Source organism: Manis javanica, chromosome 6, assembly GCF_040802235.1.
Source record: "Manis javanica isolate MJ-LG chromosome 6, MJ_LKY, whole genome shotgun sequence".
Taxonomy (NCBI): Eukaryota; Metazoa; Chordata; class Mammalia; order Pholidota; family Manidae; genus Manis; species Manis javanica.
Genome location: NC_133161.1, coordinates 86,592,487 through 86,608,773, shown reverse-complemented (window position 1 = coordinate 86,608,773; position 16,287 = coordinate 86,592,487). Strand labels below are relative to the sequence as shown.

General features: G+C 42.9%; 1 long non-coding RNA gene across 5 annotated transcripts; it reads left to right on the top strand.

Moving 5' to 3' along the window:
* The first annotated feature begins 131 nt into the window (after positions 1-131).
* On the top strand, positions 132-16,136 carry LOC140849933 (uncharacterized). Of its 5 annotated transcripts, none has more exons than XR_012132355.1 (4): positions 132-446; positions 12,186-12,289; positions 12,723-12,815; positions 14,704-16,136. It is a non-coding gene; the product is annotated as an uncharacterized lncRNA (long non-coding RNA). The 5 variants fall into 5 exon arrangements; XR_012132354.1 differs by having other exon boundaries at positions 132-571; XR_012132356.1 differs by lacking the exon at positions 12,186-12,289.
* Positions 16,137-16,287: the final 151 nt, after the last annotated feature.

Sequence of the window (16,287 nt, the reverse complement as noted above, 5' to 3'; positions counted from 1 at the left end):
TCCCGGAAACGATCCAGCTCCACCGGTAACTCCGCCCACTCCCGCCCCGGCGCGACCGGCGACCCAGCCCAAGCGCGACGGACCCCAGGACTTGCGGAGAGCTTCCCTCAGTGCACGCCCCAGGGGGATGCCCCCAGGGCCGCCGCCGCCCGGAGGCGGTTCCCTCGCTTGCTCACGGGCTGTAAACCTGTAAACCGGACCCGAGGCCCACCTTCCTCCCGCTTCCCACCGCCGCGGCGCGGGACCTCGGTGCACCCTACCCCCCACCGCCCCGCGGTTGCCGGGCAACCCCGGGACGCGCTAGCCGGGAGCCGGCACGCGTCTGCGGCTGCGCGGGCCGTTGGTGAGCAGACTGCTAGGGCCGTTGCAGCGCCATGGCCTAGCTACGTACTGCCTGCCCCAGGCTGAGGAACTACTTCAAGAAGTACATTCCTCAGGTCTGCGAGGTACTAGAGCCACGCGGCGGCGGAATTAGAAGAGGGAGGACCCGGGAGATTTCCCAGAGGAGGGGCTTGGCGAAGAGAGGACGCGGAGGGAGGAGTGTGATGGGTCTGGACGAAGTCGGCCTTGGGTGAGCCGTTGTTCTGGGCTGGAGATACAGATCAGTGAGAAGACACAGGGCGCATGGTGGCTGAGAGGGGGGACTGGGGAGACGGTTCCCAGGGAGAAAGAGCAGAGCCCCCAAACTCCAACTTTTAAGATTTGGAAAAGAGGAGCCTGAGAACAAGAGAAACGAGAGAGAAGTGTCCTAGAGACGAAGGAGGAAAATAAGGAGTGTGGCTTTATGAAGAGAGGAAAATAGTGTCACCTAAGATAAGGACCTGGAGGGGTGTAATGGATTTGGCCCAAGGTGAGCCTGGGGTTTCAGTGGAGCTTTGACGGCAGAAGATAGATTAAGGTTAGCTGAGGAGAGAGTGTAAGCTGAGACCTTTAGACAGAAGGTGGCCAGCCCTTTGGGAAGGAAGGGACCCACCACCAATACTACCTTAAACGGGGGAAGGACTGCCCTTCCGTCCCTCCCCTTCTCCCCGTTGTACCAGAAGGGAAGGAGTACAGGGTGGGTGGGTAGGCTTTGCAGGTTTGGGGATAGGAAGCTAGGAAAGTTCTCCTCTGGTGACTTCAAACATTTGGTAAGGTATTTGCCAAGAATGTGTGTGGGTGGGTGGGGATGGAACGCGCAGAAAGGGTTTTGAGCAGAGATAAGTTAGTTACGTGGAGAATGATGGAGACAGAAGTCCAGCGAAGGAAAGAGGAAAACAGGGCTGCGTTGAGAGCCCACCTGGGGGGTAGTAACCCTCCTACGTAGTTAGGAAGGCAACTTTATGCAGTCCCAATGGTAATTTAGAAGTATTAAAATATGAAATACATATATCCTTTGATAAAGCATTTCTACTTCTAGGGATCTGCTCTAGAGATACACTTCATATGTACTCAGAAGGATGTACAAGGATATTCACTATAATGAAAATAGTAAATAACTGTGAATAAGGGAATGGGGTAGCATAGAGAATAAAGTATATGTGCATTTCGAGAAGAAAAGCTGTCCAAGACAAATTTTAAAAAAGAAAAAAAAGTAAAAATATGTAAGTCACCCAACAAAGTGTCTACTACAATCTAGCTGTGTGATTTCATATGTGTATATATGTATCTGTGCTTTTATGTAGGTATACATGCATATGTCTATATTTAAGACTAACACGTGCCATACTATTAGCAGCAAATGTCTTGGGGGATAGTTTTAGGGGAGAAGTCTAATATTTTACTATATATACATGTGTATCAATCTTTCATGATGATTTTCATGATGTTTTACCTCTAGATGGTACTTATCTTCCGAGTTGTGTGATTTTTCTCAAGTAGCGCTCAGTAAACCGGATGTTGGAAGACAGAAACAAGAGTTGACTTCATCTATGATAGGAGTTTGCCAGGTTCATAGAATGGCAGGACAACGGTGAGGGTACTTTCTGAGAGCGTCTGAGGGTGGGCTATAGACTCTAAGAACTAGGTGGGAAATGATAACAAGATACAATACTGATATATGGGTAGCAAGTGGGAGCTGGTAGGGGTGAGTGAATAGGGGTAGAGGGAGTAATGAGTAATGAGTGAGGGAGCTGGAAAAGTGGGAGGTAGGGGTCAGAAAGAAGAATGTTTGAATTTAAGATTCATCAGATGTGAATGCATGGATAGATCCCTTCTGAGTGACGACTCACTCCAGGCTGGCCTTGGAGCAGGTAGCAGAAGCAGACTTGAGGGCCAGAGAATATCAGGGCAATGATAGCCTCTCCTCACCTTGCTCTCCACCTGCCATAGAGTTACACAAGATGCCCCGGTTTCTGCTCTGGGTGACAGCACCCCTCCTCCCCAGCCTGCCACATTGTTCTGCCCCCAGGAAAGGAGGCCGTTAGCAGTGCTCTCTACAGTGTAAGCTAATATTCTCCCAAGAAGTCCTTCATCACCTCAGCCACCACATCACCAGCAGGTGGGAGACACAGTCTTGTGTGCCTCACACACCCACCTTCATCTGGTTACCTGCTTCCCCTAACAGACAGTCGGGGTGAATTCTGTTGAGTCTCATATCCCTCCCTGTACATTCATTCATTCATCTCACCCAATTTTCCAGGCCTACAACTCCTCTAAAACCTATCTTCTGCAAGTCTTGAAATACATTGTTTCCTCAGAGATTGCCCTGTATATTTAACCTCTTCTGAACTTTGCCTACCAGTCCTAAGTGTAAGATAAATTCTAGCTGAAATAAGCAGGCAAAGAGAGGCAACAAAGGGCCAGGTAATTTATTTGAATGCCCCTGGGCGGGGTTCCGCTGTCTGGCTATCACAGCCTGGGGAAGTCACGCTAAAGTAGATAGGCAGCGAATTTTTAAAGAAGGTAGGGGGAGGCAGAGCTTAGATTTACAGCGGCGCGAGGATCGGCTAGCCTAAGGCACATTTTTCAGGTTGGAAGGGGGCAGCAGCCAGGGACTTTGGCACGTCATCAGTGTCTGATGTGCTCACCCCTTCCCCCAGTGCCTTCAACCTTACACTAAGTAAAACCTGGGTATTTTCTTAGAATATCAGTTCCCTGCCACTTCTTGAATAGCAGCTCGTTTTTAAAAGATCCTGCTTGGTTCACTGGCCCTACTGATTCTGTTAATATTTCTTACCAATTTTAGAAAATTCTCAGTCTATTTCAAATATTCCTTCTACCAATTCTTCTCCCTCTGCGACACCAATCATAAAGGCATTAGGTTGTTTGGTTTGTTTGGATTTTACTTTTTGTTTTTTACTTTGTCCTACATGCCCCATTTGCTCTCTTCTGTTGGCCCTTTTTATTAATCTTCGGTTTACTTTCAGGTATCGAGTTTCTAAAATAAAATTAGGTGCCCTCTATTTAAATGTCGAGAAGACACAAAGGCCCTTTTATTTACAAATTTTTAACTTACTAACTCTTAGAAAAAAATTGAAACACCATGCCAATTCCATCCTGACCACAGATGAGGGTGGCATTTATGAGATACTGCTTTGGACTTGTTGGGGGTTGGAGAGGGTAGGGAGGTAGAAGGAACTTTAAACTGTTTAGAGCCTTAAACGTGTTCCTAAGTAAAGGGATTTCTGTAACTGTGATTCTGATACTACATTTTTAAAAGCAATCTCACCTAAAAAACAAACAAGGTACGAACAGCATTGATTATTCTACCATCTACTTAAAATAAGAATGTTTCTGGGTTTGCATATGGATAAAACATTTCCAGATAGATAACATGAGAAAAAAACCCTCAAGTTCTGGAAAAAGGTACACATGCACATAATTTTGTGTGGGTGTGTGATATGGGCAAGGGAGGAGCCCTGGGTTTGTGGTTTTAAACCTGCTGGCTCTGGGAATCTTTGCCTCACCTGGGAAATTCAGAAGCAAGAATATACCCTCTAAGGGTCAGGTCATCCCTGGTGGGATCTTGGTATAAACTGAACTCTGTCTCTCTTATGTATGGCCATCTGCAACCTCTGGCCATGTGATCTAGCTGGGGTTTGAGCATGAACCATCCGTTGGGTCTAGAGGAGGACCCAGTCCCGGCTCCGAGTAGAGAATTCTGCCTTCTTCACAGAGCTGCTCTGTCTGGTGCTCTCTTGTATTAATCCTTTACTTCAGCCAAACTGGTCTGTGCCCCTGAGGCTTTTGCCCTTGCCGAGAGAAAACCCTACAGGCCTCCCCCCACCACATGTCTTCTATCTATCCCTAGTTCTAACATAGATAGTTCTATCTTGCTATTTATATTTAAACTATTGTTCTACCTAGTGCTCTCTCCTAACCATTTTTCCCAAATGTATTTGTCCTAATCTCTTCCATAAACTTGGTATAAAGTCAGTCTATCAGCACAAGGGCATATTTTTGAACTTTTTCTCTCTTTGTCCAAGTCTTTTCATTTAATGGAGGTGATAATTAGCAGTGAGATGGCTAAAAAAATGATGATGGCTTGCTATCATTATTACCTATTGAGTGCTTACTTTTTGCTGGACATTATCAGAATACTTTACATATATTAATTCAATTCTATGACAGCCCTATGACACATATGTACCTTTATGATCCAAGTACAGTTAAGGGAACAGAGGAACAGAGAAGTAAGTTGTCAGAGGTGACACACCAGAAGACTGTAGACCCAGGACTTAAAGCCAGGGGCCTTCTTGTGAGATGGGTACTAGACGAAAGGAATATAAACATCTGTTTTGATAAGCCCATGTTTGTTGTCAGAAACATGTCAGTACATGTTTCAGAATATTTGAGAAATACTGGGGACTGAGATTAGGAAGGCAGAGTAGAAAGAATGGGGATTACATAATCGTTTTGTGAGTGTACAAGCTTGAGAAAACCAATCTGGAGAATAAAGTCATGGCCTTCTTTGCCCTTAGTTGTGTAAGTTTTTACTAAGAAGTCTAACAATGTTAAAACTATTAATGTTTTTGAGAGTCAAATATTCATTTTGTGGGAATGTCTATATATTTTGCCTCTGCTTATAAAGACCTTATACATGATTTTGTAATTTTTATTTTCTTTGGGCAGAAAACTATTGATTCACCACTAACTATGCTTTCTTACTGGCACGTAGCTCTGCACCATTCACACAGTCATATATAAAACCTCAGGCTATTTTGTCCAGTGGGAAACTAGGAACAGTGAAATGTCTTATGCTCAAAGTGAGCATTTGAGCTCTGCTAGTTCCATACACCTTTATCAGCATTTCAGAGACTTGTCCCTTCAGCTTGATTTGCCTTCTGAGGGATAACATTCCAGGAAAATGAGCAGTTTCTCCTATTCATTAATCATATCTCAGCATTCTTAAAATTTAACCTTAAAGGTGAACTCTATTAAGGCCTGAGTTCTTAATCAAGATGCAGGTTGTAGGCCCTACCCTCAGAGACCAGTTCACTCCCCAGCTGATTCTGAGGCAGATGTCCTCAGGGCACCAGAACAGGATGAAGGCAGGGACAGCAAGTGGGGAGCTGAGAAACACTGTCCTCCGGAGACCCCGCTCAGAGGTGCCAGAGGCAGATGGACCGTCCATTTGGGCTCTTCAGGAGCTGTCTGAAGTGTGGCCTCCAGTTAAGTAATAGAAGACTTCAGCCCTTAGGCAATAAGAGATTTCAAATACAGCTTGGAACTGGTGAGAACTGCTGATCTCCTGTGCAACTATATTCTCTAGGTTTGGCAGAGAAGGAAGTCAGTCTGCAGATGGCTGGACACTCACTGTGAGCAGCTGGGGTGGGGCTAGGTCAGGAGACAGAGCTGGAGAGGGAGAAACATCTAGGTCTTAACCATTCTGCCAGTTTTAAGGGCTGGGTTCCCAGCCTGTAGGCTGCACACTAAGAGGGGGACGTGGAGATACTGCAGGGGGGAAGATGTGTTGTGCAGGGTCCAATCAAGAGGAATCGTCTTTTGGGGGAAAGAATACTCTGAGAACTGCTGAGAGTCTCAGGAGCCCCAGACCCGTGTCTGCTGACTCTCAGCCCTTGGAGGGGGAAAGAACCCTAATGAGCCAAGGAGTGGGGTTACTTTGCTCATGAGCAAGAGGAGGACAAAAGTCAGCAAGAGTAGGCCCTACATGGGAAGGAGGGCTGCAGACACCCCCCTCTTTGCATACTGGACCCCCCTCACCCCCAGAAGAGGGAGCCAACCAGACAAATGGAAATGTCCAGGCAGGATTCCAGGTGGTTTCTGTGGGAAGTGTGCTGTAAACTTTTTTCTCTATCTCAAATGGAGAGATATTCAACAACTCTATGCATCTCATCAATGCTTTTATGAGAAGTTTCTTCTTTTTGGGAGAAAAATAGGAAAATAAGGTTTCTGAGTCCTATCTGTGTGCTTTAAACATTTTCTTAGATCCAGTAAGTCATTTGTTTCCCACCTATGTGAAATATGCTACGATTTTTCAAATACATACTCTGTAAATGTTGTGAATGATAAAATACAAATACATTTTTAAAAGATTTATCTAATTTGCAGTAGATTTTGATGGATTTTCTCAGTTGCTTTTGTGATTGGGACTGAGCATTTCTTTTATTTAAAAAGGAGTTCCTCAACTTAAAAGTAGAAACCACTGACCTAAAGTATCACAACTATGTCTTCCATCTGACTATAAAGTGCTCCTCGTTTAATGCAAAATGCTGTGTGGTGACTCTTTTGTATCTTTACAATGGATTTTTTCTGAAAGTAAAGGCAAACTGTATTTTAATTTGACTTTAGCAAAATGTTAATACTGAACAAATACAGAGGGATATTTATAAAGCATGTTTCCCTTTAAAACTGCCACATTATTTGATGTTGTAATTGTAAGATAAATTCTAGCTGAAATATGCAGGTGATGAGAGGCAACAAAGGGCCAGGCAGTTTATTTGAACACAATTCCCAGGTGATGTTCCCCAGTCTACAGATATGGAGGCTGGGGAAGTTGCACTCAGCAGGGCAGGCAGCGAGTTTTTAAAGAAGGTATGGGGAGGCAGAGCTTAGATTTACAGTGGCACGAGGATTGGCTAGCCTAAGGCACATTTTTCAGGTTGGGAGGGGGCAGCAGCCAGGGTCTTTGGCACGTCATCAGTGTCCAACGTGCTCACCCCTCCTTCTGGTGCCTCCAACCTTACATTCCAGCCTTTTGGTCATAATGGGCGATGACTCGATCTGGCTACTTCCGGCTGAGAAGGGGCATCGTGAGAGGGGGTGGTTTCTTGGCATGTAGTTACATTGCTCTGACTGCAAACATCTTGCCCTGCCTTTTCTAGAGGCTCTCATCCCACTCTGTCTAAGCCCACGGTTCCCATCTCATTTTTTCTTCTACAGATAGAGACTCTAGCTGCTGCTAGGGAAAAGGGGTGACAATTGCTCTGGCTGCTTCATGCAGAGAGGGGGTGCAGTAAAGGGTGCAGCTAGATTTCCATCACTGGTCAGTTGAGAGGGCCTCAGAAGGTTGGCGCTTCTACAAACTTGATGAGATTAAGAATGCATGGCTGAATATGAGAACTAGAAATATGAAGAGTCTAATTGAGAATCATAGCCAGGTATCCTGGGGAAACTAGAATTCTGGATCAAGTTTACATCTCAATGACTAGTATTAGGATTTAGTATAGATAAGACTGCATTATTGAAACAATACTTTTCTCTAAAATAACTCTCATTTTTATTAGAAATAGCTAGATTAAGAAAATAACAGTTGGCTTGATTATTTGCATAAGTGCAGCAAGAAGAGTAATTGATTACATGGGATTTTTAAAATGTGCTTTGCTGGAACTTTTTGTAAGGAATTTCAGATTGAACTTTTAAAGGCCTCTCGAGGCCAGACAGCCAAGCCAGACTTGCCATCAGGTTGTGCCTGCAGTACCTGTACATTTGGGTGAATTCCTCTTCTTGAAGTTCCCAAGACATTCTTGAGGTTCCTGCACCTGCCAGGAAGTGACCTTCCTTACTCACCTGGTAAGGCTGCTGGGAACCCTGTAAGCAAGGTACCAGGCCAGTTCTTCTAAGGGGCTTTGTTGGCTTTATAAAGTCAACCGTAGTTCCTTAAAGCTGTCTTCATATCTGAGTTTACACACGTGTCTCTCAGGTATGATGTTCCAGTCAAAGCGTTGGTAATATAACCAGTGTTTTTAATTGGTCCTCTTACAAGGAAAGTAGATTCTTATTGAACTTGTGCAAATAAACATACTGCCATGAAATATAAAAATAGTCACTGATAGTTTTTAAATTCTGGAGGGATCAGGTAGAGAGAAAGATAAAGTTTCAATTCTGCTCATAAAGGTATTGTCATTTACAAAACTGTTGTCAGTCAGCTTAAGAGAAAAAGCCTTAAACACTTGATCAGCAACATTTGAAACAAAAGGTCACAAAATTATATCCCTTAGTTTACTCAATCTTATGTAACTAATACCTGTTTTGCTGAAATCTAGTTCTTTACTAGTTTAGGAATAATAAAACAGTGACTATAAATGACAAAAGACTTACAAATAACAGTGGTTAAAGATCTGATGAAAGCTTACTGTAAGACAGTTGTCATAAGGAAATTTGGATATTTCTCTAACACAAAACATTCAGTAACAAAGTTTAGCATCATTCCTTTTGACAGTGCTTTCTAGGTAAATATATATATCAGATAAATAAGCCAAATTAGCCAAATGTTTTCTCCAATGAGAAAAAATTCCTTTGATATGTTCTCAGGGCCCTCTGGAAAACATCAGAGTTAACTAGAGGTAAAAGCACGTTTTTGCAATTTTTCAACATTAAGAGCAGACTAACAGTTTAAGAAAACTTTGTCTTTTTAACTGAAAACAAAATTCTAATTTTGCTGTGTACTTGATATCAAGACTCACTTGCTTTAATTTCACATAGCATGACTATATCAATTTTTCTACAAGCTTTCTACAACTTTCTCTTTACAGTGTTCTCCCCCTTTAAATAAATAGCCGTACTTTAGAACAATTACATTTTTTTACCCTCAACAAAACGAATTTCCATTCTTTATACTTTCTCTTATTAAAACACACATCTTTAGCGTACAGAAATATTTTCCTTATTATATTAAGTAATTTTCACTAGAACTTAAGACTATTAGTTAACTTTCAGTGAACACTGAAAAATAGGCCACTGTAAACTGTTACATTAGCTTTCTTCAGATTGATACATCTATGAATGTATATTATCATTTTTGGAAATGCGCTTTATAGCACAATTTCTCATTAAGCATAAAATATGTCTATATAACAGCAAACTTTAAGAATTTTGGTTACTACAAAAATTCTCAGGCTGTTTGCATATATATATATATATATATACACTGTTATACATTAATTAATACAGTGTTATTATTAAGATGTTTATTTGCTACACTTGTTTACTTATTTTTAGCAACCATGCTAGATTACTTACAAAACTTTTACTAAACATTAGACGAAGTCAAGCTTTTCTTTAAGCATCTTCTTAAAATGTTTAACAGATAACATCAATTTAAATAACTAAGTAAACTTTGGCAGCTGATAACTATAAGGACATGTCCGTTTCAGTTAAACTTAAATTAGCATTAATATTTAATATTTTTTATTAGATTTTCTGGAAGTTTTAGAATGCCCAATTTCAACAAGCGCTTGTTTTTTTTTTTGAGAGGGCATCTCTCATATTTATTGATCAAATGGTTGTTAACAACAATAAAATTCTGTATACGGGACTCAATGCACAGTCACTAATCAACCCCAAGCCTATTTCTCAACAGTCTCCAATCTTCTGAAGCATAACAAACAAGTTCTTACATGGTGAACAAGTTCTTACATAATGAATAAGTTCTTACATGGTGAACAGTGCAAGGGCAGTCATATCACAGAAATTTTCGGTTTTGATCGCGCATCATGAACTATAAACAATCAAGTCAGAAATGATTATTCGTTTGATTTTTATACCTGATTTATATGTGAATCCCACATTTCTCCCATATTTTATTATTATTTTTTTAATAAAATGCTGAAGTGGTAGGTAGATGCAAGATAAAGGTAGAAAACATAATTTAGTGCTGTAAGAGGGCAAATGTAGATCAGATCTGTGCCTATAGACTAAATATTAATCCAAGCTAGACAAGGGCAACAAAACATCCATGGATGCAGAAGATTTCTCTCAAAACAGGGGGGGTGAGGTTCTAAGCCTCCCCTCTGTTGATCCCCAATTTCTCTCCTGATGGCCCCCCTGCGACTGTGCCTGTCTTAGGTTGTTCCTCCCTTGAGGAATCTTACCCATCTCTGGCTAACCAGTCATCTTCCGGGGCCATACAGGGAAATGTAAAGTTGGTAAGTGAGAGAGAAGCCATATTGTTTGAAAAGGTTAGCTTTTTACTTCTTTGCAGATTTATGCCCTGTGGCTTCTATGCCCAGCACTTGTCTCGAGGTATCTTTACCACTTGGAAGAATTATGATACTCGGTAATTTTCGATACGAGGCATGAATTCTACTAAAGGGTTGTAATTAGGAAGGAAGAAGAAAAGCTATAAAAGTAGCAGACAGAAGAAAACATGGGAAGATTGATTATTTCTTTGACATATCTTCTTGTAGAGTAACAAGCATGTATAGGTTTTAAACTACTAATTAAATTGCACAAGCGCTTGTTTTTAAATCAGTTTTTATTAATACCATCCAGAGGTAGGAAAATATTTTTCATTTACACACTTAGACACACAAACATACAAATTTAGACATAACAACTACAGTTAGCAACCTTTTTCATATAAAAACATATATACAGACAGACAAACTGATATAAAGATTTGAGTTACTGATATTTAATTGCTTTCTTTCTTTTTAGCTTCTTGTCCATGGCTTCCGGAACCAGAGGATAGGAGGAGCGTGTTCTGGTGGGGGAAGAGGGTGGTGAAGGCGGAAGGAGAGGGGGAGGGGTGGTGCAGCTACTGGAAGAGGAGAGCAGGACAATGGCATGGTTGAGAATGTAGGACTTTAAGATGGCAGCAACATGGGGGAGGACAAATAACTTAAAGATGGTGGTGGAGAGGGGTGGGGGTAGCGAGCTGAGAGAGGTGGGAGACTAAGGTCCTCCGGCGGATCTGAGAAGGAAGAAGGACTGGGCAGAGTAAGAGGCTGACAATCTTTAACTGGAGATCAGGCCAGGAGAACCTGAGTCGTTGAACACTTAACATAAAGGTCTGGGTGGGAGCACTAAATCCAAAAAGCCTGCACATATGGGATTTCACCCTACTCTCTGCTCCGGTGGCAATAATTAGTTAAGTCAGTGAGGAGGCCAAAATCAAAAGTTCCCTCAGGGGGCCAGCGAGATTGGTTGTCCAAGGGATACTGAGGCCCGGCCTCAGAGCAAAGAAAGACTAGCTTCTATTTGCCAACTTCCTGGGACAAATATAGAGTAGCCAGATTAGAAATGAGACACCACAATGGGGTCTGAGCCTCTGCTTTTGAGGGCTGGTTCCCCATGTCTGCGCCACTCCCCAACTAATCCTGCTGAGAGGAGCACCCAGCGTCCCAAGCGCACCAAGTCAGGGGAGATGTCCTGGGAGCCTGGGTGAGGGATGTCTCCCCCACCACAGGGCCAGGGGTGGGTATCCCGGATGGGCTGGATGCCCAGACCTGGAAGTAGCTACAATTTCAGACAGACCAGGTGAAATGGAGTTGGAAACAGACCGGGGGAAACTGAGGGACTCACTGGAAGATAGTCCACGCAGCGGAGAGCAGGCTGAGGTCCTGGGTTGGGGAAGGAAGGGGCAAGGCCACCGGTGGCCGGGCAGGGCCCCGCACTCACACTCCTTCCCGGGATTTTGGCACCAAATGTAAGATAAATTCTAGCTGAAATAAGCAGGAGAGGCAACAAAGGGCCAGGCAGTTTATTTGAGCGCAATTCCCCATGTCTACAGAAATGGAGGCTGGGGAAGTCGCACTCAGCAGGGCAGGCAGTGATTTTTTAAAGAAGGTAGGGGGAGGCAGAGCTTAGATTTACAGTGGCACGAGGATTGGCTAGCCTAAGGCACATTTTTCAGGTTGGGAGGGGACAGCAGCCGGGGACTTTGGCACGTCATCAGTGTCCAACATGCTCATCCCTCCCTCTGGTGTCTCCAACCTTACAGTAATTATATCAGAGAAAGTCTATCTGTGGCTTAGTAAGAACATGTGAACCCAGAAACACTGATTCCATTTCATTTTCCCCAGGCTCTGTTATGTGGTCTAATTGTCACATGTACTGAGGATCCTCTCAGATATTTAGAGGAAATGATTATTACTGTAAGGGAAACTGGTCTTGAAAGTCTTCTCTGGTAAGTATTGTTTTGATTTATGGTAGGGAGATATTTTATTTTGAAGGTAACATACTCTTTGTATAGTGTCTTGCCTAAGAGTGCCTCCAATCTCAAGACTTAAAAAATCCTTCCACAGGCTTTTAAGTCCCAAAGACTTCAATAGGAACAGGAACTGTAGTGTGCTCTCATCAATAACATGTGCTCATAGGGCAGTTTCTTTCAAGGTGGGGCTGAGGAAAGGTACGCATGTCTTCTTGTTGGCACAAGAAAACCTTCCAGGGGGATAGTCTGAAGAAGCCCTCCAAGTGATTCCCGTGTGCTTCTCCCAGTGGGATATGTCTCTTCCTCCTCCTCCCTTACACTCCACCCATAAAAATTACTGATTTAATTATGGAACTGACTACTGTGAAATGAAATTCATTTTTTACTGTGTTTTGTGATCTTATTAAAGGGCTATATGTTCATTGATCCACTAATGAAACCAAAAATTCGGAGATTGTCTGAAACTTACATGGAACAACTTTTGGAACTGGATGATCAGCTGGTAAGTGTTAGGAATCAAACATTCTGAAATATACATCTAAGTTTTGATGGAAGTTCTCAAATAGAGTTTAGATTTTATGAGAGGTGTGAGGTCATAATGCTTTGGAATTGGGACACTCAGAAAGGCGAAGGAACTTTATGCGCGTGCGCGCACGCACACACACACAGCCACACTTACCTCCCCAGATTTCCAAGCAGCATTTAGACATGCATTTATTCTTCCTCTTTCTGATAGAATCTTCCTATTAAATCCTCCCCTTCCCTCTTCCCCTCCTCTCTGCATCTTCATAACGATAACAGTAGCATTAGGGAAAGCTTTAAAGAGAACACTGTCCTTCGTTTCTCATCTACTTCCTTCTGTATTTCACTCCCACTCCATTCTCCATGGCATCTGCCCCGGAATTATGCTCATAAAGATATGGCCAAAACATTAGTGAGGTCTAACTTAAAAGGCAGACTGACAGTTAATAAAAGGAATAACCAGTTCCAACAGCTGGCTTGGATCCTGTAAAGAAGGCAAGGAAGTAATTCAGGACCTGGAGACTTTGAGGACAAAGATGTGCATCTGAGGGAAGCTCAAATAGCAAAAGGGAGGTGGGGAGAGAAATACCAACACAAATCAGGTGTGTGTGTGTGACCACGTAAGATGCGCCTGGATCCCAGGCTGGTGTCTCAGCAAGCCAGGCCAGGTTTGGGAGTTGCTGGTGAAGTTAGGCATGGAAAAGTGGAATCGAAGCCACGTTCACAGTGGGTGCTGAAAGCCAGGAGCAATCTGAGTCATCGTTTAGAAGGATGGGTGGGGAGTAACTCTGGATCCTAATCAGTGGTTTGCAACAGATAGACAGAAAGAGAGGGGTGGGGTATTTCCGCTGAAGCTGGGATGAGTCTGAGGTGCCAGCACCCAGGAAAGGGCCCACCCATGCGTCCAGTCCCAGCTGACCTGCATCATGGTGTGTAGGTCTCTTCATGACTTTACCTTATCAACCATAGATCTGGCTCTGTTCCAGAGAGCAGACATCTGTAAACCACACTCTGGGACATGTTGGGAGTCAGCCTGAGGCGCTGAAGGGCAGACCAGGGGATAGGACTCTAGGCCCTCCTGTCCCGAGCCCTTACATTCTAGAATAGTTCTGCTTTGAGTACAATGTCACATGAAAAAAGCTTGAAAATCATTGCTATCAGATACTACAATTATTAAAAACTGCTTATCTCAAGGTAAGCATCATTGTGAATATTTTGAAAGTGATCCTGTAAAATACTACTAGGTTGTGTCCAATGGCTAGCCAGAAACCTGTAGAGAATCTTTAAAAACTGCACAGAATTCCAAGAGACACCACAGCTATTTCAAACCTAAAGTTTTATTAGAAAAAGAATTCTCAGAGATATTTCATGACTTTGAAAGTGCAAAAGATAAAATATTGAGGGCTGATCCTGATTTAGATAGGAGTATGACAATTCAACAAGGCATAGAAAAGATGCCCACTTTATATCATGAGTCAGGAAAAATAGGAACTAGATGTGACTTGGCAAAATGTAAATCTCTAGGTACCTAGGATTGTTCACCTGAAGGTCTCAATCTAGGCTGGCCAAAGAATCATTCATTTCTCCTTCACCCTCAGAAAATTTTTTTTTTAGGGGTGGGGTTTGGTGCTGTAGAGATTGTGTTATGGGGTGAGAGTTACTAAGCGGCTTTCCAGAGCATCCAGGCTGCAGCAGGTATGAGTGGCATCATTCAGCTGGCAGCAACTGGGTTGGGCACCCTGGCACCATGAGCAGGTGCTGCTGAGGTTGGAGCAATGGCAGCTGGATTGATGGTAGATCCATGTGTGGCCAGACAACGACCCATGATGGGGCATCATTAGGGGGACAGCAGAATAACACCTCTTCAGTTCTGTTGTGTTCTCTTTAAAACAGCATGACACAAGCACCACGGGGCACATCTGTGGTGATGCTGGGCTACATTTAATGCACCGTTGGCAGAATCAACAGCACAGCAGCAGGATAAAGGGCAGCATCAGGAGAGGCACAGCCCAGTAGAGAGTGTTGAAACTGGGGAAAACTGGACTGGAAGACCCTTCATCTGGGTAAACACCCTGTGTGTCTTCTGGCACAGCATCTGGAAAGGCACGTCACTGGGCAGCTGGTAGTATGGCATCCAGTAGGGCAGGTGGGGTCTGCTCCCTGTAAGTCACACAGTTCCTCCTGCTGATTCTAAATCAGTCTTGATAAAGGTGAGGCCATTATTCAGGCTGATATCAATGAAGATGGCCTGGCCCGGATTATTTATCTTCATTCCTGGCATGTAATGGAGGTATGTTGCACAGATACAGCCTTTATTCCTGTGGTTTCCTTTCCAATTCGAAATTGACAGATACCTTCATCCTTGTATATGTTTTAAAAACCAATAACCTTGCTTTCTTTTTATCTCTAGTGCAGATAGTGGAGAAATCCATAGATGTAATCTGCACACAAGACCTCACCTACAAGTGGGTCAACGATGTATTCTAGTCCACTGTATCCACTGTTCACTCCAAACACATGACCCTCTTTGCCAGCAATTTTCAGTAGCTGGTATTTCTGGTAATCTTGCACTTCCACAAAATAGAGTTCCCCCAACTGCTTAGATTTTGCAGCTTCAACCTTGGTCTCTGCAAAGGATTCTGACAGCAGTTCTCCGCCTGTCACAGTGATGATGAGGCTGGGAACCTTCTCTCCTGCAGCATTCATTCTTTCAATCTGCTCATTTGCCTTTTCGAATCCATGCTGCATGTTTATGGCTCCTGTAGGTATTACATTGAGCAATTCGACAAGAGCAGTATGTATTTATTTTTTGCCCGAGGTCCACTTCAAGTTGATGTGGCCATGTGTGGAGTAGGTGATGAAGGACATACGTGTTCGGGGTTTTTTAATTTGTTCACCAAATCCTTGTTAATTATTCTCTCCTCCTCATTTTTTGCTGGCATGTTAGAAGGCAAATCCCAGGAACTGTATTATTTTTACCAGTAAATGCTCTCATAACAATAGATAGAAAGACAAAGCTCTGCGTGAACATCCAGTTGTTGTTTACACTTCATGATCTGGGGATTTCTTGTTACCAAATCTGAACTGACAAATAGCTTCCTTCGTGTTGTCTACATTTTGAAAGCCTTTTCCAAAAACCTTCAATTTCTTGTTAATAAAAGCTGCTGTTGCTGTGAGGAGGCGAGGTCTGCCCACCCTCAGAAAAAATTTTAAAAATTTGTTTACAAAGAAATAAGATGCTTTAACCATCCATGTTTCTAATATTTTATCTAGACACTAAATAAACATCAGCTTTATCTTTTTCCCCAGTTTTATTTCCTATACAGTTTCCTATAGTTATAACTGCCAGTAAGAGAGTTTTTAATATTTTTATAAAACATGTTAAAGGTCACAAACAATTGTAATTTTTCCCATTGATTATTAAGATTGTTTGTCATGGTTTCAGTGTGTGA